Consider the following 26,465-nt stretch of genomic DNA (forward strand, 5'->3'; position numbering starts at 1 on the left):
CCTTCCTAGTGAGATCGCTGAGGCTCAACTTGCTCCACCTGCAGAATGTCAGTAATCTCACCTCTCATGGGCTGGCTGTGATTAGACGCCCCCGTGACTGACACCTGGGCACCAGAGCTGCCTGATTAAGCTTGTGGGCTCCACGTGTGTTTGTTTATTCAGCATGTCACAGGCACAAACGCACTGCACTGAGCATCAAGGGGAGTTAAAACCCACACAGGACCCGGGGCAGCACATGGCTCAGTCTCCAAAGGGAGGTGCACTGAGAGGTGCTTGGACTTGAGGGAGCCGGGAGGGAGGGGAGTTGCCCTTGGTCTCAATGAGTCTGTGGTCAGGATCGTGATGACCCAGTAACTTTCCTCCAAGATCAGTGTTCTCAGGATTAAGTCCTAACCATCCATCCATCCATCCATCCACCCATCCATCCATTGCTGGAACATTGTTGAAGATCTACTATGTGTCTGCACTCTGTGAAAGAGCTGGGGACTACACAGGCCTTTCTCAGCCCCACCCCCGTCATCTCTGCTTCCATCCTCTCCTTGGGAGAATCCCTGTCCCGGGAGACCCGGGGACTAGGAGGAGCTGCGGGAGGCTGCGTCAGAGCTTCACGGTGTCTCTCTGCAGAGGTCCTGGCCCCTCTCAGCACGTGGAAAAGGTGAAAACCTGCACTTGCTTCCCAAGCCTGAGGCCAGTGGGGCTGGGCTCCTGGGACACTGAAGGTAAAAACATGGGTGGTGAAAACATTTCCTCTGGCACCTTCCTGGTGGGAGTGAACAGCAGAGGGTCCCAACCAGACCCCAGCCTCCTGTCTGCCCAAGGGGCTGCCCGGGCCCCTCCTCTGGGTGGAAAATTCCCACAGGTAGAGTCAGTGGTGGGTTCCGATCCCACTGTTGTGCATGGGGTTCCCCGGGAATGTGTCCTGCAACCCCGTCTTCCTCCCACTACCCCATCCTCCAGGGAGCAGATACTCTGTAGTCTATTTAGCCTCTGGACTCTCCCCAGTGGAAGGACTTTCTGATCACAGTTCCTGATTACTGAGCCCCAGCTACATCCTAGGCGACTGTAATTTGTCATTTTGTATCACCACCAACGCCCTTGGGTGGTAGATACCCATGCTGTCTCCATTTTACAGACTTGGAAACTGAGGCACAGAAAGGCTAAGCCCCTTGTTCAAGTTCACACAGCAGGTAAGCAGTGAGTGTGGGACTCCAGAGCCACATGTCACCAGAATCTTAGTGGAAAGTCAGTGCCTGGAGAGGGTTGGGTCTCAGCGAAGTGTCCATGATGGTCACAGGAAGAGGAAGGGGGACCTCAGGGCTCGAGCCTCAAGCCATCGTTCCATGGGAAGCAGCTCCAGCATCACCTCCTCCCTCCTGGGCCTGCCACCCCCCTGCTCATCTACCTTTCTCCTGGAATTCCAGGTTTTCCTGGTTGATCGCTGTGGCTCCAGGAATTACATCAGCCCATGAAGCCAGGACCTGGTCTGTCCAGTTCAGGGCCATGGCCCCGGCCCGTGTCAGTACTTAATACATTTTGGCGAAAGATCTTTGGGATCAGTTGTCAATCATTTGTGGCTCAGATGCAACCTCAATGCCGACTCCGTGAGCCTAGTAAACCACAGTCCCCCCTTCCCTGATCTTCACTTCCCTCGTCTGTAAAACGGGCTTGTCAGGCTTCTCTCGTAGGTCCTACACATACTAAATGCTCAAGGAATAGCTGTTGAGTGAACGAAATTGGAGCTGGAAGGGCCGCAGCATCCAGGGCTGTAAACTCAGACATCCCAGCATCTCAACACACAAGTCAGAAATGACGGAGTGGGTGGGGCGCTGACCATGATAGCCCAGAGTCAGCTCCAGGCACCACCTGCCAGACCTTCTCATTTCTTAAAAGAAGCCAGGAATCTGGAGTTTACGAGAAGTTTCTCAACTCTGAAGTGCTGACCATTAATCTAGAACACGTAAACACGTCTGTGGGCAGGATGTGGCTACAGGCTGTCAGCTCAAGACCCCTGATTAATCCGATCTCTTTTGCCCTTGGATGTGGAGACTGGGGCCCAGAGAGGGTGAGCCACCAGCCCCAGGTCATGGAGCACAGACAGTGGAGGGGAGGTGGCTGGTGACTCTCATCCTCTGATCGCCAGCCCAGCTGCTCAAGCCCAGGGCACAGGTGGTCCTGCTTGGCCTTGATCCCAAGGGAGGCAATGCAGCCGTCTCCTCCCAGGCCTGGCAGTTCTAGGGTGAGATGGAGGTCACGGTGTCTCTGCCCACCCCGCCTAGACCAGGCTGTATCAGGCACTGAGATTCAGAGAAGGATTCCAAGCAACAGGCTGACCTAGGAAGCAAGACCTGGGATGGGATGATGGAATAGGGGGTGGGCACGTTCCTTCTTCACTTTAGTGAGTGGAAAATCATGGCAGCAGCCTGGGCAGAACTGGGAGAGAGGCTGATCTTTTCTTTTTAATTAATTAATTCATTATTTTTGGCTGTGCTGGGTCTTTGTTGCTGCTCACGGACTTCCTCTAGTTGCCACAAGCTGACGCTGCTCTTGGTTGTGGGGCACAGGCTCTAGGGCATGCAGGCTTCGGTAGTAGCAGCTCCTGGGCCAGAGCACAGGCTTAATAGTTGCAGCCAACAGGCTTAGTTACTCTGTGTCATGTGGGATCTTTTCAAACCAGGGAGGGCGGCTCCTACATGCCAAGCCCCCTCACCAGAGGTCACTTGGCCGCCCACAATCCCCCTGACCTCCCCTACCTCCATCCCCCCAGCTCACTCTGCCACCTTCACGGTGGCTGCCCTGCTGTGCCTCGAACATACCAAGCTCACTCCCACCTCAGGGCCTTTGCACCTGCCTGTCCCTCCAGCTGGTACCATTTACCCCATTAACCGCCTGGCTCACGTCCTTACCTCCTTCAGGCCTCCGTGAAGTGTGACCTTTTCAGGGAGGCCCCGCCTGCCTGTTCCCTCTGCTCAAAACTGCAAACCATGCTGACATCCCCTGTCCTCCACCTGGCTTTATTTTTCCCCACAGCACTTACCACCATCTCATGTATCAGATGCCTCACGTGTTTGTTGGGTATGAGTTTCCTTTTGCAGCTGTAACGCATCACAATTTGGTTGCTTAAAACAATACAAATTTATCTTATTTATTTATCTTATTCTGGAGGTCAGAAGTTCAAGTGAGATCTTCTTTGGCCACCATTAAGGGGCAGGGTTGAGCTCCTCGGGGAGATTCAGAGAGAAACGTCTGCTTCTGTGTTTTTTCCGGCTTCTCCAGGCTGCCTGCGTTCCTGGGCTCGTGGCCCCACCTCCGTCCTCAGAGCTCAGAGGCGGGTCCGGTCTGTCTCCTGCTGCGTCCCTCTGGCTCTGACTCTCCTCCTTCCTTCTTGGATTACAAGGACTCTTGCAATTAAATTGGGCCCAGTAGGGATTTCCCTTGGTCCGTGGCTAGGACTCCACGCTCCCAACGCAGGGGATCAGGGTTTGATGCCTGGTCAGGGAACTAGACGCCACGTGCTGCAACTAAAGATCCCGCACGCTGCAGCAAAGATCGAAGATCTCATGTGCAGCAACTAAGACCTGGCACAGCCAAATACAGAAATATTTAAAGTAAATAAATAAAAACAGGGCCCAGTAGATAATCCAGGACCATCTCCCAGCTCAAGGTGAGCTGCACAACAACCTTAATTCTGCCTGCCGCCTTAACTCCCCCTGTGACCTCACGTATTTGCTGGTTCCAGGGATTAGGACATGGATGGGGGTGAGATGACTATTGGTCTACCTACTACACACACACGCACACACACACACATGCACACACACACACGCAGCAGAGCTCCAGGAGGACACAGATTGCTGCCCATCTGGTTTACTACTTTATGCCCAGTGTGCGGTGCTTAATCAGAGCTCAATAACATTTGGTGAGTAGATGGCCGAATGGAGCAGACTATGGGGAAATGAAGGAAAGGGAGGCGGGGGAGGCGACTCGGACACCCAGGGGTCCTCCCTATCTTACTCAGGAGACCTTGGTCCAGAGGAAGCCCACGCACTTAGGGCTGGGCACCGTGACTTAGCCCCTGGCCTCGCGATACCCACCAGAGCGCGTCCCGCGAAGTCATCCCGACCCTACAAAGAGGGGATGGGTGTGCGTGGTCTCCCTCCCTCACCGCTTGGCTCTGCCCATTCCTGGACCGGCTGCTCGTGGCTCTGCCAGGCCCAGAGAGAAGGCCGGAGGTCTGGGCAGCTCTGAGGGCGGATTGTCCCGGCCCTGACCCCATCTCTGCTTGACCCCATAATCCTCCCGAAGCCCCCTCCCACGGCCTCCAGCGGGTGCAGACAGCTGCCCTGGCCCAGCAGGACGCCATTAGTCACGTAGCAGCTGGAGATTTCTCCTCCTCCCAGCGATGCGCGCCCTCCTGGCTTCAAAGGAGGCAGGCTCAGGGCCCAGGTTTTCTCATGACAAAAAAATGTTCTGCGCCAAAGGACATGAGCAAAGGAAGGAAGCAGAAATAAATGACTTTTCAGCATAGCAGCACGCAGAGATCTTGGAGACAGAATGTTGAATGAAAGAGGAGAGAAAACAGAAGAACTTGTCTCTAAATTAAAGACACCCATGCATAAAATAATGCTCCTTGTTTTACAAAAGCACATACACGACCAGAGACAGCTGTCATGGTCCTGGGCTTTAAGGATGAGGGGAGAAAACACAACAAAACAAAGTAAAGCCATGGAGATCCCTGCTACAAACCAATAATAGCATGTTTAACTCAACAAATAAAAGGTGTCTGCCTCACTCTCAATTTAAAAACAGAAAAGTAAAAGTCGCTCAGTCATGTCTGACTCTTTGTGACCCCATGGACTAGACAGTCCATGGAATTCTCCAGGCCAGAATACTGGAGTGGGTAGCTGTTCCCTTCTCCAGGGGATCTTCCCAACCCAGGGATGGAACCCAGGTCTCCTGCATTGTAGGCAGATTCTTTAGCAGCTGAGCCTCCAGGGAAGCCCAAGAATACTGGAGTGGGTAACCTATCCCTTCTTCAGTGGATCTTCCTGACCCAGGCATCAAACCGGGGTCTCCTGCATTATAGGCAGATTCTTTACCAGCTGAGTTATCAGGGAACCCCTGGTCAAAACAGAAGTTTACTATAATAGCCAGGACATGGAAGCAACCTTAATGTCCATCAACGGATGAATGGATAAAGAAGGTGCAGCACATATACACAATGGAATATTACTCAGCCATAAAAAAGAATGGGGTCATGCCACTTGCAGTGATGTGGATGGGCCTAAAGACTGTCATACTGGGTGAAGTAAGTTTACATGGGATTTAAGACAAAGACGAACATATGATACCGCTTACGCATGGAACCTAAAAAAGATGATACACGTTGACACAAGAGCAAAAAGTGGCAGCCTGACCAAGATTCCAGTAAAGGAGGACCTCCTCATGTCTCTTGACCCCTATTTGGGCTCTGGAAATTAAGTGGGAAAGTGGAATCATAGGAAAATATATGCATGTACCTCCCCACCTTGCACACACACACACATCACTACCGTTAATGACTTTTCAGATTTAATATATGATCTTAAATTGTGATGTTGGAGAAGACCCTTGAAAATCCCCTGGACTGCAAGGATATCAAACCAGTCGATCCTAGAGGAAATCAGTCCTGAATATTCATTGGAGGGACTGATGCTGAAACTGAATCTCCAATACTTTGGCCACCTGATGCAAAGAGCTGACTCGGAAAAGACCCTGATGCCGGGAAAGATTAAAGGCAGGAGGAGAAGGGGACAACAGAGGATGAGATGTTGGATGGCATCATGGACTCGACGGACATGAATTTGAGCAAACTCTGGGAGATGGTGAAGGACAGGGAAGCCTGGCGAGCTGCAGTCCATGGGGTCACAAAGAGTCGGACACGATGCGGCAAATGAACGACAACTTAAATGCTGACATGCTTCTGTATGAGAGGTACCATGACTTGAAGTTAAACATACAACCACTTTCTTTTTAACTCAAGATAATGGGCAAGGAACTGTTTGTAGTAATAAAGGTGAGGAAAGATGTTGACCTGGACAGGCCGTGGAGACAGTGAAGTGGCCGGTGGCGGAAGACAAGTATCAGGGACAAGTGTGCAGGCGGGTAGGGACAGAAGGGAAGACGTGCCGTGATCCCATGTCCAGTGGACACCAACGCGCTGGTCTCTGTCAGGACACAGGAGACTGGAGTCAGGGTCAGAAGCTCAGTGATGGGGGTCACGGGGCTCGAGGAGTCCTGGATTTAGGGGCTGGGACCTTCAGGGTCAGAGCAAGTTTCATGGATGAGAAACTCAGTTTCAAGAGTTAAACTCCAGGTTTACACGGAGTTCTGGAGGCTGAATTCGCAGCTGGGATGTTGGAGGGAGATGATAAGATTCTAATAATGAGTAACAGCAGCGGACACTTCCTAGCACTTACTAGAAGCCACGTGCTTTAGATGTGTTAATAACCGCCTCTAGAGAGGTGCCATCATCCCCATTTCACAGATGAGAAAACTAAGTCACAGAAGAAGTAACTTGCCCAACTCACAGCTTATGGGAGATGCAGGGGGCAGGCAGGATGCACCCCTGAGCCCAAAGGAGGTCCCTTCCCCCAGAGTCCCAAATCTAACCTTCCTCAGTCCCTGCACCTCTCCTGCCACCACTGCATGGACAACTTCCATAAGCTTCCTCTTCAGCCTCCCTGCTTCCACCCTCAGCACCCTCACCAGCCATCAGCTGATCAAACTGAACATCACTAGTAAATGTTAATGATGGTTAATAATTATTTCAATAACTGGCCTGTACTCCTCAAAAACTATCAAGATTAAGGACAGAATCTCTCAGATGAAAAGGGATGAAATGAACAAGGTCTGTGTAGCACAGGGAATTATACCCTGTAGAAGAAAATGGCTACCCACTTCAGTATTCTTGCCGAGGAAATCCCATGGACAGAGGAGCCTGGCTGGCTACAGTCCACGGGGTCAAGAGTCAGGCTCAACCTAGCTACTAGACCCCCCCCAGCCAGTAGCCCCTGAGGAGGTATTTCCCTTCATTTCTGCCAGCCTAGTCATCCCCTTACAAGGCTCCGTACAATGTTTTATCCAGAATCTCCGGGTGTCCTGGTGGGAGAGACTCCTGATCGGCCCCACTGCTCATCCTCCCAGTGCTGGGAGGTGGGAGCGCCTCTCTCTCACCCCCAGGCCCCGGCACAGACCTTTGGATTACAGGCTGGGTTCCGATCTCAGGTCTCTACTCACCCCTGGGAAAGCCACTCCACTCTGCCAAGCCTCCCTTCCTTGATCTGCATGGGGACATTTCCATTAAAAAAAAAAAAAATTTTTTTTTTTCAGTTCAGTCGCTCAGTCGTGTCCGACTCTTTGCGACCCCATGGACTGCAGCACGCCAGGCCTCCCTGTCCATCATCAACTCCCGGAGTCCAGCCAAACCCATGTCCACTGAGTCGGTGATGCCATCCAACCACCTCATCCTCTGTTGTCCCCTTCTCCTCCTGCCTTCAGTCTTTCCCTTCAATCTTTTTTTTTAAATAAAACACAGATACAGAAAAGCACACGGTGCAAACACGTACCTGCGTGATTCTGATAAGGCAGCTGGACGTCCCTGTGACCACCTCCAGGGGAAGAGCAGAACTTGGGCAGTTACCCCAGAAGCCCCCACAGGAGCCCTGTCCCACTCAGGGACAGCCCCTCCCTCCTTCCAGAAGGACCCTGACTTCTAGAGTCAACGTTTGTGTTTCTTTATAGTTTTATCACTTCCGCATGTATCCCTAGACTATATTTTGTCTTGCCCATTAAAAAAATTTTTTGATGAGGAATTCCCTGGTGGTTAGGAGTCTGTACTTTCACAGCTGAGGGCCCTGGTTCGATCCCTGCTGGGGGAAACTACAATGCCACAAGCCAGCGAGGCCAAAACAAAACTGATATCTGTTCAGTCTTTCAATGTCTGCTTCCCCTGCCATTCGTTCCTTTTCCCTGTGGTTTATCTGTGGCAGAGCCTGGGCCGTCTGACTCGTCAGTTTCCCTGGGGCTGATGGCAACACCCTCTAGCCTTGGCATTTGCTGCAAAATGGCAGTCAAGTGCAGATGTTTAGGGATGTTCGTGAGGAATAAGGATGGGTGAGGAGCCTGGCGTGGGTGGAAGGTTCCCCAAGGTGCCCCTGTGACCAGACCACAGCTCCCCCAGGCTCAGCCATCCACCCTCCCTTCTCTCCGCAGCTCAGACCCAGCCGCCCCACCTCCGGAAAGTTCCAGGGCCAAGGCTGGCTCGTCCCGGTGGGAGCTGGCAGCAAACTGGCCCGTAATTTTAGCCGTTCCTCTCCCCTAAAATTATTCCCCATCTGGAGATGGTTTCCAAACCCTGCCCAGGAAAGAGTTGGTGGTGCAGGGAACATTTTTCTATTAAAAACAACAAAACGAGACCAAACACTGGATGCTGAGTTCCTGCCAGCCAGGCTCTGGAGGTCTGGCTGAGTGCCAGCTGTATATCCTCCTTGGGGGACTCTGCTCGGAAGGCGCAGACGGTGAGGACAGTTGGGCCCTGTCCCCTGCATCACCCATCCCACCCTGGATGCGTGGCCTCTGGCTGCAGGGCCCGGGGAGGGGCAGGTTGGATGAACAGTGGAGAAGGCTTTGGGGCTGGGGCTGAGCCGCAGGGAGACTTGACGCCTGTGGGCTGTTCTAGGTCACGTGGGGCGTCGAGTCCCAGAAAGGCAGGAGTTTTCTCCACAAGGATCCTCTTCAATCAGCTGCTCTGAGCACTTCAGGGAAAAGCTCCCTTGCTGCTCCCGGCTCCTCATCACCTCGGAGCCTCAGCTTCCCATCTGTCAAAGGGGGCCACTGGCAGTCCCTTGAGGTTCCTGCAGGAAGTGGGAGGTGCCTTCAGGGACCCCACGGCACCCTGCATGTCCTGGGTCCATCCCTGCCTCTCGGCCTCAGTGAATTGCACCCCAACATCTCTCCACCTGTTTCTGACTCCCCACACCCCACCTTCTTGATGCTCTTTCAGCCAAACTTGGCTGTTGAGGTTCCTTGAGCCACTCTGGGGCTTTTGTGTACACGGTTCCTTCAGTCTGAAATATCCTACTGCTTCCAGGTAGGTACCTTTGCTTCTCCTGGGAAAATCAGGTAGGCTTCCTGCCCTCCCTGAAGCATCCCCTGAGGCCGGGCCAAGCTTCCTCTCTCAGGGCCATCCCAGCTCCTCCATTTTCTCATATGGAGGACCCATGAACGCTGCAAACAAGTAATTCTCTCTTGGGCATAATATCGGCCTCCCTTTCCTCAGCAGAAGCCCTCACCCCTTCCCCAAAGGAGACCATGCAAATATCTGATACACACAGTCACGGCTCATGATCCAGAGGCGTGTGATCTGCCTCCACGCACCAAATACACATTGTGGGACAGCACTGCCTCTGGCCAATGGCCTCAGCTCTCTGGTCTCAGTTCTGAATAACGAGGCGATAACCGTAGCCACTTCATTCTGACTGCCGCGAGGGTTAATGTGTGTGGGAAGCTCTGAGCACACTGCTCAACGCAGGGCAGGAGAAAGATATCTCTCAGTAGAAGGGACCTCTCAGATCAGGGCTGGGACTAGGGCGAGGCTAGTGAGGTGCTTAGGGTATGAAATGTAAGGAGGGCTCCATCTCAGGACGGTGCAGACCAAGAGATGCTGGGAGTTGCAAAGGAACCCGGATGTCTGCTGCCCCCTGCTGATCACTCCTCAGAATGACACTTCTTTCCTCTGCCCTCAAAGGTCCCTGACTTCACCCAGGTGGCCCAGTAGTAAAGAATCTGCCTGCAATGCGGGGCACCCAGGTTCAATCCCTGGGTCGGGAAGATCCCCTGGAGAAGGGAATGGCTACCCACTTCAGGATTCCTGCCTGGAGAATCCCACGGACAGAGGAGCCTGGCGGACTACACTCCATGGGGTTGCCAAGAGTCGGACACGACTGAGCAACTAACACTGCACCCTCAGAGCTGGATGGAAGGAAGTCACTTCGCCAGCTTTGAGGGACAGGTCCTGCTTCTGCTGCTGTGGAAGCCTCAGTTTCTTCACCCATAAACCAGGGCAGGAGAGCTTGTCTCATAGTGCATGGCAAACAGGAGGCCCTCCTCAATCGTCAGCGTCCTTCTCTCAATGCAGGATTTAATGAGCACCTACTGCGCAGAGGACTAAGGAAGGGGACTGAGACTCGGGCCTTTCCCTTTGGGGTGGACAGGGGAGGGGGATGCAGGCCAGGAATGGGGTCGGAGGTACAGGACTGCCCCCTTATTAAGCGCCCACTGGGCGCCACACTGTTGTAAACCCTTGTGGAGGAATGCACCTCAGGCTTTCAGAATGCAGTGAGGAGGGTACTGTTTTTATTCTTAGGAAGCTGAGGCCCAGAGTGGTTAATGAGCCTGATCAAGGTGACACAGCCTTGGTGATGGAGGTGAGATTAAAACCCACAAAGTTCCAAGTGCCAGGCGGGAAAGGTTGGGCAGATCCATCCCCGTCCATTCAACAAATGTTTGTTGCACACCTACTGTGTACCAGGTGTGGGGCTGAGTGCCAGAGAGAGACCAGTGAACAAACAGACAGCTCCTGCCCCCAGGGAGCTGTTCACCTAGAGGAGATGAGCAAGATACTGCTACTGCTAAGTCACGTCAGTCGTGTCCGACTCTGTGCGACCCCATAGACGGCTGCCCAACAGGCTCCTCTGTCCCTGGGATTCTCCAGGCAAGAATACTGGAGTAGGTTGCCATTTCCTTCTCCAATGCATGAAAGTGAAAAGTGAAAGTGAAGTCGCTCAGTCGTGTCCGACTCTTAGCGACCCCATGGACTGCAGCCTACCAGGCTCCTCCGTCCATGGGATTCTCCAGGCAAGAGCACTGCAGTGGGGTGCCATTGCCTTCTCCAAGATAAATAAGCCAAATATATGCCGCTTGGTGATTCTCGTTGTATATAAAAAAGTAAGAGTGAGAAGGAGGGGAAAGCAGGCTGCAGTGTGTTTTGACTTTCAGTAGGAGGGCAGGGGCCTTTGGAGCCATCTAGGGACTTTGGTTTTTTCTGTGAATGAGAAGTGGGAGCCATGTTCTGAGCAGGAGAGGGACGCAGGGGTGACAGACAGAGAGGGGCTGGGTATGACGGACTCCCTGCGCTTCTGGGGCAGGCTCAGGGAGTGGGGATGTGGAGTCTGAGCTCATCGGAGTAAAATATCCTGCACTGACCTGGCACACTGCGAGTCACTGGCAAGCACTGCACGGATGTTACTGGTGTCACTGTGGCCGGGAGGCTCAGCGCCGCCGCAAGCTGGTGCAGTGTGTCATGAGACCACCAGGTGGCACCAGCACACAGCAGGCAGACCCGAGGCTGCCTTCGGGGGACACAGTGGGCTCCGCCTTCACCCCTGAGGCCAGCCTCTCTTAGCTAGCCACTTCTGGACAAGGCCTCTGTGGCCAGAGGTGTCCAGTGCACTGAGGCATCTCTGGCCTCCACTCACTCAATGTCAGCCGCATACCCTCACTCCCTAGTGAAAGTGAAAGTTGTGTCCGACTCTTTGCGACCCCATGGCCTATACAGTCCATGGAATTCTCCAGGCCAGAATACTGGAGTGGGTAGCCTTACCCTTCTCCAGGGGATCTTCCCCACCCAGGGATCGAATCCAGGTCTCCTGCATTGCAGGTGGATTCTTTGCCAGCTGAGCCACAAGGGAATATTAACTCCCTTGTGTGACCACCAAAATTGTCTTCAGACATTGCCAGGTCATGCCCTAGAGGGAAAAATCCAGCCCTGCTCTTCTCTTAGCCACTCTGTGCTGGAGACACTGGCCTCCTCGAAGCTCCTCCCACTCATCTGCATATCCCTGCCACAGAACCTTCGCACTTGCTGTTTCCCCCAGATATCAGCAGGGCTGCTCCTTTCCTTCCAGTCTCTGCTCAGCTATCACCACCTCAGAGACTCCCTGTTCCAGACACTCTCTACCCAATTGCCTGAATATTTTTACCCCATGTATCACTAGCAGAAAAGATCTTATCAAAATGTTAATTTCTTTGCATAGCGAATCCCTGCCCTCTTAGAGAGCATGTTCTGGTGAGCCAGATGGTCGGGAAGGGCCTCTCTTTGGAATGGTGGCTTTGAGTTGTGACTTGAAGGACGAGAAGGGGCTGGTTCCTGACAGAGGCAATAGCATTTGCGAAGACCCCTGGGGCGCTGCTCAGGCCCTAGTGCCTGACTTCAAGCAGGCCTGTCTGCTCGTTTGGGGTGTGGGCTCCCGGGCCAGGCACAGCTGCTGGCTAGGAGCCCTTGAGTCATCAGGAAGCTGTGTCCTGTAGACAGGGGCTGGGCTGGACCTGCCACACAAAGGCTCATTCACGGCCAGATGGGAAGGACCCAGGGCAGCCCAAGAAGGCAGCTCCCTCTTATCAGCTCCCAGGAAGCACTGGCCGGCAACATTTGAAAGTCGGGAGCTTCCCAGGAGACTTAAGTTTCCCCGGATGGGGGAGAGAAATGCATGCGGCCCAGGCACCTGGACACACAGGGCAGTCATGTGAAGGCTTTGAGGTCCCATGGCCCCACTGTAAGTCCAGCCCCCACCCCCCGCCCCCAGCTGAGTGACCTTGGCCACAGCATCCCACTCTCCGAGCTTCAGTTCCCTCACCTCTAACATGGGGTGAACCACCAGAACTTCCCTGCTGACCCAGTGGCTAAGACTCTGAGCTCTTAATGCAGGTGCCTTGGGTTCCATCCCTGGTCAGGGAACTAGATCTCGCATCCTGCAACTAAAAGTTTGAATGCCGCCACTATGACCCGGTGCAAACAAACAAATAAATGAATAAAATAGGGTGAAATACAGGACCGACCTTACAGTGAGGCGCTGGGGAACCCGGGTGTTGATAGCAGGCCGGCCATGGTAGGACGAAGTATGAAGACCAGTACGGGAGCATGGTTTTCTGGATCAGACAGCCTGAGTTTGACCCAGATCTCCGGCTTTCCAGCCTGGGGCAGGTGTGATCGCCCTGCTCCTTGCCTCAGTTTCCCCACCTGCAGCACCGGGATAATGAGAGCAGCACACAGGACGATTGACTGTGAAGTCCCAAGGATGGGGGCCTCTGGTTACAGAAGTGGGTTCAGAGGGAAGCCTCCGGAGGGCAGGTGGGAAGGGTAAAGGATGTCCCCCGATAACGGGAAGGGTTTCTGGAAAGGACCGGCTAAATGGCTGATATGGCAGAAGAAAGCATCTGGGTCAGTCTGCTGGGTTCAAGTCCTCTACATTAGCTGTGTATCCTTCAACAAGTTACCAAACCCCTCTGTGCTTTGGTGTCTTCTGTGAAATAGGGATAAAATCACCCCCACTAGGCCATGGGGTAGATGCAGCCTCAGTTTCCCCCCCTCCCAGGACCTCTTGCGTTAAAAAGCATAAAGTGTCTTCCCTCGACCCCAGCATCTTCCCGTGAGCGCCCCCTCCCCCATCCCCATCCCCACACCTGAGAAGCATCCGCACTCCCTGCCCACGTCCACAGCCCCTCCTTGTTGTCCCCCAGCCAGGCTCCCAGCCTCCGTGCCCCCAAAAGGGTCCTTGACGTCACGACCCCTGCTGCCAAGTCTGAGCATGGCATCCATGCTCCCGGATCCCCTGCCAGCGATGCTCTGCCCCCTGCCTGGGTGACCTCACCCGTTCCACAGCCTTTGGTAAACACACGTGATGAATCTCACATTTCCGTAGGCACCCTGATGCCTCCCAGGCTCTGGACTTGCATATCTAATTGCCAGCCTGAAATATCCTAAAAAGACATCGTGCGTCTCTCCAAACACTGTTCCTCTGCCATCCCCGCCCCCAACCTGCAGTCTCTGCTCCTCAAACACCCCCCGGATGGCTGAGGCTCCAAAGTTAGACATCGCTCTGGATCCCTCCCCACCCCTCACCACCACCACCTCCAAAAGGGGTCCTGAATCGTCCTCTTCTGTCCACCTCCGCGGCCACCGCCTTGCTCCAAGCCACGACCACACTCACCTGCAGCCTCCTTGCTGGCCTCTCCTGGCCGCTCTGCTCCCCATAGTAAGCCAGAGGAACTTGTATTTTAAAAAAAAACATTTTTGGCCATGCTGCACAGCCTGTGGGATGTTAGTTCCCTAACCAGGGATTGAACCTGGGCCCTCAGCACTGAAACTACAGAGTCCTAACCACTGGGCCGCCAGGGAATCCCCGAGAGGGAACTTTCAGAAATGTAAATCCAGACGTGTCACCCGCCTGCCGAAACCTTCCAATGGCTCCTGGCTGGCCTTTGGCATCGTCCCAGCTCTCGCTGCGGCTGGCAAGGCCCCGCCTTTGCCTCCCCCGCTCCCCTTCAGCTACTCTGGCTTCCTTCTACTTTTTCCAACAAGCCAAATTCTCTGCTGCCTCAGAGCCTTTGCACTTCCTCTTTTCTCTTCCTGAGACTCTCTTTCCTGGGTCTTGTCATTAACTGCCTTTCTTTTAAACCCCAGGGGAATCACCACTTTCCCAGGGGTCTCTTTCCTGACCATCCAATCGAAACAGCCCCACCGGGCGTCCTGCTCATTCTCAACCCCACCTCCCTGTCATTTCCTTCCCAGCTCTTAGCAGATCCAGAACTCAGTCATTTATTTGCTCACTTGTTAATTGTCCACTCGTCCTTCCCAGAAAGTTGGTTCCGTGAAGGCAGGGATTCATCTGCCTTGTTTGCTGTTGTAGATGGAAGCCGGGTACCCAGAGCCGTGTGTAGCACAGAGTAGATGCTTAGCAAACATCTGTTGCACGGGTGGAGGGATGGATGAATTCATACGTAGCGAGACAAATCAACCTAGAAAATGAAAGTGAGAGAAAGTGAAGTCGCTCAGTCATGTCTGACTCTGTGACCACATGGTCTGTAGCCCACCAGGCTCCTCCATCCATGGGATTTTCTAGGCAAGAGTACTGGAGTGGGTTACCATTTCCTTCTCCAGGGGATCTTCCTGAACCAGGATCGAACCCATTGCAGGGTCTCCCGCATTGTAAGCAGCTGCTTTTACTGTCTGAGCCACCAGGGAAGTCATAATCCTGCCACTCTCCTGCTCAAGAATCTTCCTTGGCTTCCCACCATCTATAGAAAAGAGAGCAAACTCTTCTTTGTGACTTTCAAGGGTTTCTGAACTGGTCCCAGACTGGGTGCTCACTGCACACCCAGAAATCATTCATATTGACCCATTAGGAAGTGGACTGGCTGGCTGTCTGCCTGCCTCCCCCACCCGGCCACAAGCCAACTGGGGTCTTGGGAGTCTTCATCTTGGTCTATTGGCATTTAGCCCCTGGTCAGCCGCATCAGAGATGTTTGATGAAGAAATGCAAGAAATAGAGACTGAGTGAGCGTGACTCGAGAAGCCAGCAAGTGAGAGGGCTCAGGACCTAGAGGCTTCAGACTGAGAACTGCACTTTTCCAAATTTAGAATACAGGAGGAGTTTCACTGTTTCAGGTCCTGGTCGGGGTTTCAGAAGTGTTTGTCAAGGTAGGGCTCTGTGATAACAGAGAAAATTTGAAACCTACCAGCAATCAGCCAGCAGTGTCTCTCAGGAAGGGCTGATTTGAATGATAACGATCAGATCCTTCAATTCTAAGAGCTGTGCAGCATCAGATTAGTAAAAACACACTCTCACGTGATTTTGACCCAAACCACGAAGACCCATAGCCTGTATGTATGTACGCAGGTCAGGAAGCAACAGTTAAAACTGGACACGGAACAACAGACTGGTTCCAAATAGGAAAAGGAGTACGTCAAGGCTGTAATTGTCACCCTGCTTATTTAACTTATATGCAGAGCACATCATGAGAAACGTTGGGCTGGAAGAAGCACAAGCTGGAATCAAGATTGCCAGGAGAAATATCAATAACCTCAGATATGCAGATGACACCACCCTCATGACAGAAAGCAAAGAAGAACTAAAGAGCCTCTTGATGAAAGTGAAAGAGGAGAGTGAAAAAGTAGGCATAAACCTCAACATTCAGAAAACGAAGATCATGGCATCTGGTCCCATCACTTCATAGCAAATAGATGGGGAAACAGTGGAAACAGTGGCTGACTTTATTTTGGGGGGGCTCCAAAATCACAGCAGATGGCGACTGCAGCCATGAAATTAAAAGAGGCTTCCTCTGGCAGGAAAGTTATGACCAACCTAGACAGCATATTAAAAAGCAGAGATGTTACTTTGCCAACCAAGGTCCGTCTAGTCAAGGCTATGGTTTTTCCTGTGGTCATGTATGGATGTGAGAGTTGGACTGTGAAGAAGGCTGAGCACTGAAGAATTGATGCTTTTGAACTGTGGTGTTGGAGAAGACTCTTGAGAGTCCCTTGGACTGCAAGGAGATCCAACCCGTCCATCCTAAAGGAGATGGGAATTGGAAAGCATTTGAAGCTGACACTGGAATGTTAGTTTTGAAGGGTTGCTCCTCCCTCTGCTGGGAGCACACCCTCAATCTCAGCTGTCATCCCTGAACGCCCTGCTCGGAGCAGCCGACTGTCCCAGTTCTGTGTTATCTTTCTTTACGTCACATCACTAGATGAATCCGTATGTTCACTGGTTTACTGTCTTCCTTCCCTCTCTACACTGTAAACTTCTCGAGGGCAAGACTCTCAGGTCTCCTTGCCCTCCAGGGAAGGGTGTGGCAGTAGATTGTTTTAAAATATGTGTTGACTGAGAGAGAGAGAGGCCTATCCAGCTATCCAGACTTCTTGACTTTTCAATTTGTCCTTCTTATAAAAATATGGGCACTTTCCTGGGGCTCCAGTGGCCAAGACTCCCTGCTCCCCATGCAGGGGGCCTGAGTTTGATCCCTGGTTAGGGAACTAGATCCCACATGCTGCGACTAAGACCTAGCACACACACACGTGTGTGAGTGTGTGCATGTGTGCACGCACATGCACTAAACCACTTCAGTTGTGTCTCCTTTGTGATTCCATGGGTCATAGCCCGCCAGGCTCCTCTGTCCATGGGATTCCCCAGGCAAGAGCATGGGAGTGGGTTGACATTTCCTCCTCCAAGGGATCTTCCAGACCCAGGGATCAAACCCACGTCTCTTGTGTCTCCTGCATTGGCATCCCCTGCATTGGCAGGCAGGTTCTTTACCACTAGCGCCACCTGGGAAGCCCTACATCGATCTATCTATCTATGAACCTGTTAAGGAAATGGAGTCTCACGGGAGTTCACAGGCTGCGGAGTTCTGTAGAAGCGGGATCCAGGTATAGAGCCTCTCTCCTCACCCTTCTTTCTAGAATGAAGAGCAGCAGATTTAAGTCTCTTTCTCCGCCACCCACCCCTCCCAGCCTCCCCACAAAGCAGGAGCTGCGATGGCCAAGAAGGAGAGAAGAACGCAGACCTGTGCTGTCTGGAGCTGCACAGCTCATAACCTCCCAGGGAAGTGTTCTGCCAGAACGAGGAGCAGAATTCATTTCACAAGAGGCATAGATTACCCGCAACAGTCTTTCCTCGAGAGACTAATTAACAGGTGACAGTGAATATGAATCATTACTCAGCCATCAGGGTCACTAAAGAAACAGCTTGTCCCTACTATAGTGTTGGGTCCTGGGGCCAGGTTAGGAGAAAGCGTTGGCATCTGTCACTTCAGGCCCGGGGTGTTATCACGGTTAGTGAGAGCGTCAGGGCTGTGAGAAGTGCCTTGTCTCTTCCCTGTAACTTCAACACCCTCAAAGCCACTCCAGATAAACACTCAACATAACATAGCAAGTTTGCTGAGCCAAGGCAGCTTCACAGAGCTGCTTCTCCTCCATCACAGCTCTGCTCTCATCTCGCCTGCACACCAAGAGATTTGAAAGGGCCTGAGAGGTCTGCAAAGACCAGAAGGCCAGCAAGACCGTCCCAACAAGCTTCGCTGCCAGGGCTATGGGTCTTTGTTCAGTTCAGTTCAGTTGCTCAGTTGTGTCCGACTCTGCAACCCCATGAACCGCAGCATGCCAAGCCTCCCTGTCCATCACCAACTCCCGGAGTCCACCCAAACTCATGTCCACTGAATCGGTGATGCCATCCAGCCATCTCATCCTCTGTCATCCCCTTCTCCTCCTGCCTTCAATCTTTCCCAGCATCAGGGTCTTTTCAAATGAGTCAGCTCTTCGAATCAGGTGGCTCAAGTATTGGAGTTTCAGCTTCAACATCAGTCCTTCCAATGGATACTCAGGACTGATTTCCTTTAGGATGGACTGGTTGCATCTCCTTGCAGTCCAAGGGACTCTCAAGAGTCTTCTCCAACACCACAGTTCAAAAGTAACAATTCTTCAGCGCTCAGCTTTCTTCACAGTCCAACTCTCACATCTATACATGACTATTGGAAAAACCATAGCCTTGACTAGATGGACGTTTGTTGGCAAAGTAACGTCTCTGCTTTTTAATATGCTGTCTAGGTTGGTCATAACTTTCCTGCCTAGGAGGAAGCCTCTTTTAATTTCATGGCTGCAGTCACCATCTGCTGTGATTTTGGAGCCCCCAAAAGTAAAGTCAGCCACTGTTTCCACTGTTTCCCCATCTACTTGCCATGAAGTGATGGGACCGGATGCCATGATCTTCGTTTTCTGAATGTTGAGCTTTACGCCTACTTTTTCACTCTCCTCTTTCACTTTCATCAAGAGGCTCTTTAGTTCTTCTTCGCTTTCTGCCATAAGGGTGGTGTCATCTGCATATCTGAGGTTATTGATACCTAAGATATGCCAGACTCACCTACTAAATGTAATTTTTTTTAACTGAATTAATTAGGCGTGAGACTGGCAAAATGTTTCCTGTAAAGGGTTAGATAGTAAATATTTTAGACTTTGCCATACGTAGTCCCTGTTGCAATTCAACCACTCAGTTCTGTCTTTGTAACCAATGGGCATGACTATGTGCCAATAAAACTTTATTTATAAAAACCGGAGGCTGGCCAGCTGGCCAGAGTTTGCCAACCCTTGAAGTAGGGTAAATATGAATGATGAAGGAGGATCACAGAATACAAAAGGAGTGCGGGAAAAATAAAGCCAACAACGTGTGCTGGCCGGTTTTTCACCAGGTCACAATAGCAATCCCGTGGAAGGAAGTCAGCAAGAGCAGCCAGACACACTAGGCTCTGTCTCCACAAAGGAAGAGGAAGTGACAGTGAAGACTGACAGATAACACAGAAACGGAAAAGCAAGCCTGACAGCGGAGAAAGGGCACACCGCAGGAAGGCCTGCCCATCACAGTGAGACCGCCCTTTCTTCCGTCCTGGCCGGCGGCTGGGGAGAGCTAAGCAGAGCTTCAGACCATGGGGGCCATGGCATTTTTGTGTCTGTCATTCGATGTCTGACAAACGTTTATGTTTCTCATCTGAACAGATGATCAAAAACAGAACACAGCCCAAGCAGTCTTTCTTTTTTAACTTACGACTCAATAAATATTTAACAAGGACCTACTATGTTAAGGGCTACCATGACTTGGAGTGGGGAATAGTCGCAGTTCCCATGGGATGAGGTTAAAGAGAAGCAGAATTTGATAATTATTTTAAAAAATTTTTAATTGTGGTAAAATATACATAATGTAAAAATTACCATCTAACCATTTTCCCATGAAGAGTTCAGTACTGTTGAGTAGATCCAGAGTGTTGGGCCACCATGTCCAGAACTTTTCATCTTGTGAAAATGAAAAGTCTGTTATCACTGAACAACAAAATTTCATTTTCCCATCCCCTCAATCTCTGGGAACTACCCCTGGTCTCTGATTTTGTCTACTCCAGGAAGCTCATATACATGGAGTATTTGTCTTTTTGTGACTGGCTTCTTTTTTTTTTTTTAACTTTTTATTTTGTATTGGGGTGTAGCCAGTTAACAAACAATGTTGTGATGGTTTCAGGTGGTGAAGGGATTCAGCCGTACATACACACGAATCCATTCTCCCCCAAACTCCCCTTCCAATCCAGGGGGCCACATAACAATGAACAGAGTTCCATATGCTATACAGCAGGTCCTTGTTGGTCATCCATGTTAAATACAGCAGTGTGTACATGCCCATCCCAAACCCCTTAATCATCCCTTCCCACTCCTCTTCCCCACCAGCAACCATAAGCTCATTCTCAAAATCTGCGACATGACTGGCTTATTTCACTTAGCATAACATCCTCAAGATTCATCCATTTTGTAGCATGTGTCAGAATTTCCTTTCTTTTTCAGGCTGAATAATATTCCGTTATACATACCACAGTTTACTAATCCAGTCCTCTGTCGAGGGACATGGGTTTCTTCCACCTTTTGGCTACTGTGAACAAAACTGCTATGAGCACGGGCGTACAACTCTTTCTCTGAGACTGTCAATTCTTCCGGCTATGTATACCCAGAAGTGGAATTGCTGGATTACGTGGGAATCTATTTTTAATTTTTCAAAGAAAGACTGTTGTCCACACCATTTGCTCCATTTACATTCCCACCAACGCCCAAGGGCTGCAGGTTTCTCCACATCCCTGTTAGCACTTAGTGGAGGCAGAACAGCTTAGAACTGAAACCTCAGCTGCACCCTGGCACTCCCTGACATGATATATTGATATATATATATACACCATGGGGTTGCAAAGAGTCAGACACGACTGAGCGACTGAACTGAACTGATACTATGAAGTAGGTTCTGTTTGTGTTTGTCTTTCTTCCCAACTGTACTGGAGAATAAGGATTCTGTTTTTCACACTGTTCGATCCCCAGTACTCAGTCCAGGACGTGTATACGGCAGGACCTAAGGTATTGTGTAGGTGCTCAAATATTTGCTGAGTGAACAAAAAAAAAATGAACCATCTCAATTTGACAGAGAAAGAACGAGGTGAGATAGGCTGGATGTAGAAAGAGCCTGACACGCTTAGCACTGAATCCCACTCAGTAGGGCCCTAAGTGAAGTCACATATCTATGATCGTTTTCTCTTTTGCAAAAGGAGAGGACAGTACTTTCCATATGAGGTCATTTTGAAGAGTAAGTGCAAAGATGTAGCTGAGTTACTTAGCACAGCGCTTGGCACATAGTCGGTGGTCAGCCCACAGAGCCTCCTTCATCACGGCAGCTTCACTATAAAGCGGATATATAAATGTAAGGCACTCTTACGATTAGTAAAGCCTGCTTCTTAAGACCAACTCACCTACAAGAGAAGTACTTGGAGCCGGGATTTCTAGTTGGTGACAAGATCGTGGACATTTTTGTCAAAAGAGTAATTGGAATGGAATGAAATAGAATATAATACAACAAAATAGAAAGATGCCATCAGATTTGCTTTCCTATCATTTAGGAATTTTTCTTTTTTAAAAATATTTTTATTTATTTACTTGGCCACGCCGGGTCTTCGGTGCGGCACGTGGGCTCTAGTTTCCCAACCAGGGATCAAACCTGGGCCCCCTGCACTGGAAACGCACAGTCTCGGCAAGTGGACCAGCAGGGAAGTCCTGGGGGCTTTTTTCTTTCACGGGATTTTGGTTGTGAATCCACCGACTAGTAAAAACGCAGTTGTGGGATCATGACTTGGTCACAGCTAGAGGGAATAGTTCATGTTTCCTCTGAGCAAAAGGATTTAGTAATTCTGGAGATTAGATTTAATATTGTAAAGATACTAAGTCTTCCCGAATTAATACTTCAATGTCAGGTCAGTTGTAATCCCACAATAATTTTTTAATAGAATTTGACAAAATGAATCTAAATTTCACTGAATTAAGAAAATGCAAGTATGGAGGCTCCTTAAAAAACTAAAAACAGACCTAGCATATGACCCTGTAATCCCACTCCTGGGCGTATATCTAGAGAAAAACATGATCTGAAAGGATTCAGGCACCCCAATATTCATTGCAACAGTGTTTACAGCAGCCAAAGCATGGAAGCAACCTAAGTGTCCATCAACAGAGGAATGCATAAAGAAGATGTGGTACATACACACAGTGGGATATTATTCGGCCATAAAAAGAATGAAATAATGCCATTTGCAGCAACATGAATGGGCCTAGAGAGTGTCATACTGAGTGAAGTAAGTCAGACAGAGAAAGAGAAGTATCACATGACATCCCTTATATATGGAATCTGAAAAGACAGGATACAATGAACTTACTTACAATACACAGACTAACAGACTTAGAAAACAAACTTGTGATTTTGCCAGGAAGAAGGATAGGGGGAAAGGATAGTTAGGGAGTCCGGGATGGACATGTACACGCTGTTATATTTAAGATGGATGACCAACAAAGACCTATTATATAGCACAGGGAATTCCGCTCAAGGTTACATGGCAGCCTGGATGGGAGGAGGACTTGGGGAGGATGGATTCATGTATATGTATGGCTGAGTCCCTTTGCTGTTAGCCTGAAACTATGACAACATCGTTTGTTAGTTGGCTATACCCCAATCCAAAATAAAAATATACATAAAAATAGCCAAGAAATGTTTAGTAATTAACAATGATGAGGTTATATGGTTATGGTCACTCTAACAATTCAAAGAGTTATTCACATATATTTATGGACTTCTCTGTATGTATATTCCACTTCTAGAAAGCTTACATCTAAAAGTTTGGAGGAGCGAATGGAAAATGAGAGGCACTTGTCTCATTAAAATATATTGTAGGGATAAATATAACCATGTAAAGCAGAATGAGACAAAGAGCTTGGTGGAATGCAAGAATCTTGCTAATGAATTTAATGTCTGAGACATATTTCAAAAAATGAGGAAATTACATATTATAACAAATGTTATGGGGACAATTAACAGTCCATTCAGAAAAAGAAAAAAAAACCTGGCCCTTCCCCCCATCTCATCTCACACACAAAATCAGCTTCACGGGATTACGATCTTCCCAGGTGGTGCTAGTGCGAAGGCTAACACCCACCAACGCAGGAGAGGCAAGAGACACAGGCTGGATCCCTGGGTCGGGGAGATACCAGAGGAGGGCATGGTAGCCCACTGCAGTGTTCTGGTCTGGAGAACCCCATGGGTAACAGCCCATGGGGTTGCAAAGAGTCAGACACAACTGAAGCGACTTAGCACGCACACACCAAGATACAAAGGGCATGGTCATGCACAGATGGTAGAAGGATTAATCCAAAATGCCTTTAAGAATATATTCATTTATTTGGCTGCGTCAGGTCTTGGTTACAACACGTGGGCTTTTCAATCTCGTTGTGGCATGCAGGGTCTCTCGTTGTGGCACGCAGGATCTAGTTCCCTGTCCAGGGATTGAACCCAGGCCCCCTGCATTGAGAGCTTGGAGTCTTGGCCACTTGGACCACCAGGGGAGTCCCCAAGCTGCCTTTTTGTAGGACAATTTGGTGTGTTCCATCAACATCTAAAATATGCAAACCCTTCACCTAGCAATTTCACTTTTTGGACTCTCAAGTTGACCTGCTTACATCAGTTCAGTTCAGTCGCTCAGTCGTGTCCGACTCTTCGCAATCCCATGAATCGCAGCACGCCAGGCCTCCCTGTCCATCACCAACTCCCGGAGTTCACCCAGACTCATGTCCATCGAGTCAGTGATGCCATCCAGCCATCTCATCCTCTGTCATCCCCTTCTCCTCCTGCCCCCAATCCCTCCCAGCATCAGAATCTTTTCCAATGAGTCAACTCTTCGCATGAGGTGGCCAAAGTACTGGAGTTTCAGCTTTAGCATCATTCCTTCCAAAGAACACCCAGGGCTGATCTCCTTTAGAATGGACTGGTTGGATCTCCTTGCAGTCCAAGGGACTCTCAAGAGTCTTCTCCAACACCACAGTTCAAAAGCATCAATTCTTCGGCTCTCAGCCTTCTTCACAGTCCAACTCTCACATCCATACATGACCACTGGAAAAACCATAGCCTTGACTAGACGGACCTTTGTTGGCAAAGTAATGTCTCTGCTTTTCAATATGCTATCTAGCTTGGTCATAACTTTCCTTCCAAGGAGTAAGTCTCTTTTAATTTCATGGCTACAGTCACCATCTGCAGTGATTTTGGAGCCCAGAAAAATAAAGTCTGACACTGTTTCCACTGTTTCCCCATCTATTTGCCATGAAGTGATGGGACTGGATGCCATGATCTTTGTTTTCTGAATGTTGAGCTTTAAGCCAACTTTTTCACTCTCCTCTTTCACTTTCATCAAGAGGCTTTTGAGTTCCTTTTCACTTTCTGCCATAAGGGTGGTGTCATCTGCATATCTGAGGTTATTGATATTTCTCCCGGCAATCTTGATTCCAGCTTGTGTTTCTTCCAGTCCAGCGTTTCTCATGATGTACTCTGCATATAAGTTAAATAAACAGGGTGACAATATACAGCCTTGACGTACTCCTTTTCCTATTTGGAACCAGTCTGTTGTTCCATGTCCAGTTCTAACTGTTGCTTCCTGATCTGCATACAAATTTCTCAAGAGGTAGGTCAGGTGGTCTGGTATTCCCATCTTTCAGAATTTTCCACAGTTTATTGTGATCCACACAGTCAAAGGCTTTGGCATAGTCAATAAAGCAGAAATAGATGTTTTTCTGGAACTCTCTTGCTTTTTCCATGATCCAGCAGATGTTGGCAATTTGATCTCTGGTTCCTCTGCCTTTTCTAAAACCAGCTTGAACATCAGGAAGTTCACGGTTCACATATTGCTGAAGCCTGGCTTGGAGAATTTTGAGCATTACTTTACTAGCGTGTGAGATGAGTGCAATTGTGCGGTAGTTTGAGCATTCTTTGGCTTTGCTTACATAGGTGCACCCAAATTTACATGTGGCTGTTCACTGTGGTATATAATGTGACCATGGAAAACTGGACACAGCTGCCACGTCCATCAGGAGCAGAAGAGCTAAATAAATCACACCCATCCATATGATAGGTTACCACATGCAACCATTCAAAGAGATAATACGGATGTATTCATTCATTCCTTCAACAGGTATTCATTGAGCACCTACTATGTGCCAGGCCTGGGCTAGAGCAGGGAACAACAGTCTCTACCTTCACGGAGATTACATTGGAATGGGGTCGACAGTCAGTGAACAAAGCGTGAACAAGCACACAGTACGATTCAGAGGAAATTTGAGAAGCAAAAGAAAGGTGAGTGAGGCCCGAGGCACTGCAGACTGGGTGCCCATGCACCGCTTCCTGGAGGAGGTGGTATTTGAACTTTACGTGCGAAAGCTCTTCATTATAGAGACAAGATCTCCAGGAAATAGTAAGGTAGAAAGCCCAAAGTAATTACAATTTATATTTCTTTAAAAATATACCTGTCTTTATCTCCCTATACTTGCACATAGGTATCTAGGTGCATACAGACATGAGCTAAACTGCTAACCTAAAGGGAGTTTCTAAGACTTTTCAGCAAACATGTGTTCAGGCATTACTTTTACAATAAAAATATCTGTGAGGTGTGTTTGTGAACAAAAGCTAGTAAGAGTATTTAGGCAAGAACTAAAAAAAGAAGTTGCATCAGAAATAGCCTGGGGGTTCAGAGCAATTACCTTGGGGTAAAAACCACACGGGGTTGAAATGCTGGGGGCTCCATTGGCTAGTTTTGTGACCTTAGGCAAGTGGTGGCTTTAGTGGCTTTCATTCCTCAACTCTAGAGCAGGGGTTCAAAGCTGGGGGATTTTGCTCTCCCTGTGGTCTCCTCGAAATGTCTGGTGACATTTTTGGTTGTCACAATTGGGAGCAGGGCATGCTATGCCACGAGCCTCTAAACAGTAGAGGCCACAGTGCGGCTACATTGCAGAGAGGACGCCAACCCTCCTTCCCTGCTCCATCAAGCCCAAGGAATTATCTGGCCCCAAAGGTCAGGGTCCAGAGGCGAGATTGAGAAACCGCGTTCTGAAAAAGGGCAGAGTTCACCTTGGAGGTCTGAAGACTGAGAGGGCAAAAGGCACTTAATTAGCACAGACCCTGGCACAGAAGCGGTGCTCAATAAATGGGAACTACTATTTTTACAACTGGACTTCCCCTAAATTAAAAAAAAACTTTCAGTGGGGAGGAAGTGGTAGAACCAGAGATCAATTCAGCTGAATTCCGATTCTGGTGACTCACTGGACTGGACCCTGGACCCTTGTTAATAGCAATAGGTCTTCACAGGAGACCTTATTGGGGATGCCTTGGAAGGACTTCTAATTCCTCCTGGTTTGGGCTTTTGCTTTGGTCTCACTCACCTGTTACTAGTTCAGGAGCATTCCTGCTGCATTATTCTCTGTCTCATATATTCAACTACCTTTCTTAGGTGGGCATCTTCCTAGGGTTCAAAGACACACTCAAGTTTCTCTTGGAAAATCAAAGCCTGCCCTGAGCCTCACATACTTCCTCCAGCCCCCAGCCTTCTTTTTTCACCCCCATACATGAAATTCAAGAAATGCCTGCATTTGCTGGTACTCCATCTCCTCCTTTCTTGGTCTTCTCCAGGGTGGCGTCCCTCACAGACTCGATTCAGCAAGTTGGCTCTGGCCTGGACCAGCATTCTCCCCACTGATAATCATTCATCTTCACGCC

At 49.8% G+C, this 26,465-nt stretch overlaps 1 long non-coding RNA gene across 1 annotated transcript; it reads right to left on the reverse strand.

The window, feature by feature from the left end:
- Positions 1–419: 419 nt before the first annotated feature.
- Positions 420–17,302, reverse strand: LOC133259873 (uncharacterized). Its single transcript, XR_009740559.1, has 3 exons — positions 14,645–17,302; positions 12,874–13,054; positions 420–8,891 (listed from the first exon to the last, which is right to left on the reverse strand). It is a non-coding gene; the product is annotated as an uncharacterized LOC133259873 (long non-coding RNA).
- Positions 17,303–26,465: the final 9,163 nt, after the last annotated feature.

The sequence above is a fragment of the Bos javanicus genome, chromosome 13, assembly GCF_032452875.1.
Source record: "Bos javanicus breed banteng chromosome 13, ARS-OSU_banteng_1.0, whole genome shotgun sequence".
NCBI lineage: Eukaryota > Metazoa > Chordata > Mammalia > Artiodactyla > Bovidae > Bos > Bos javanicus.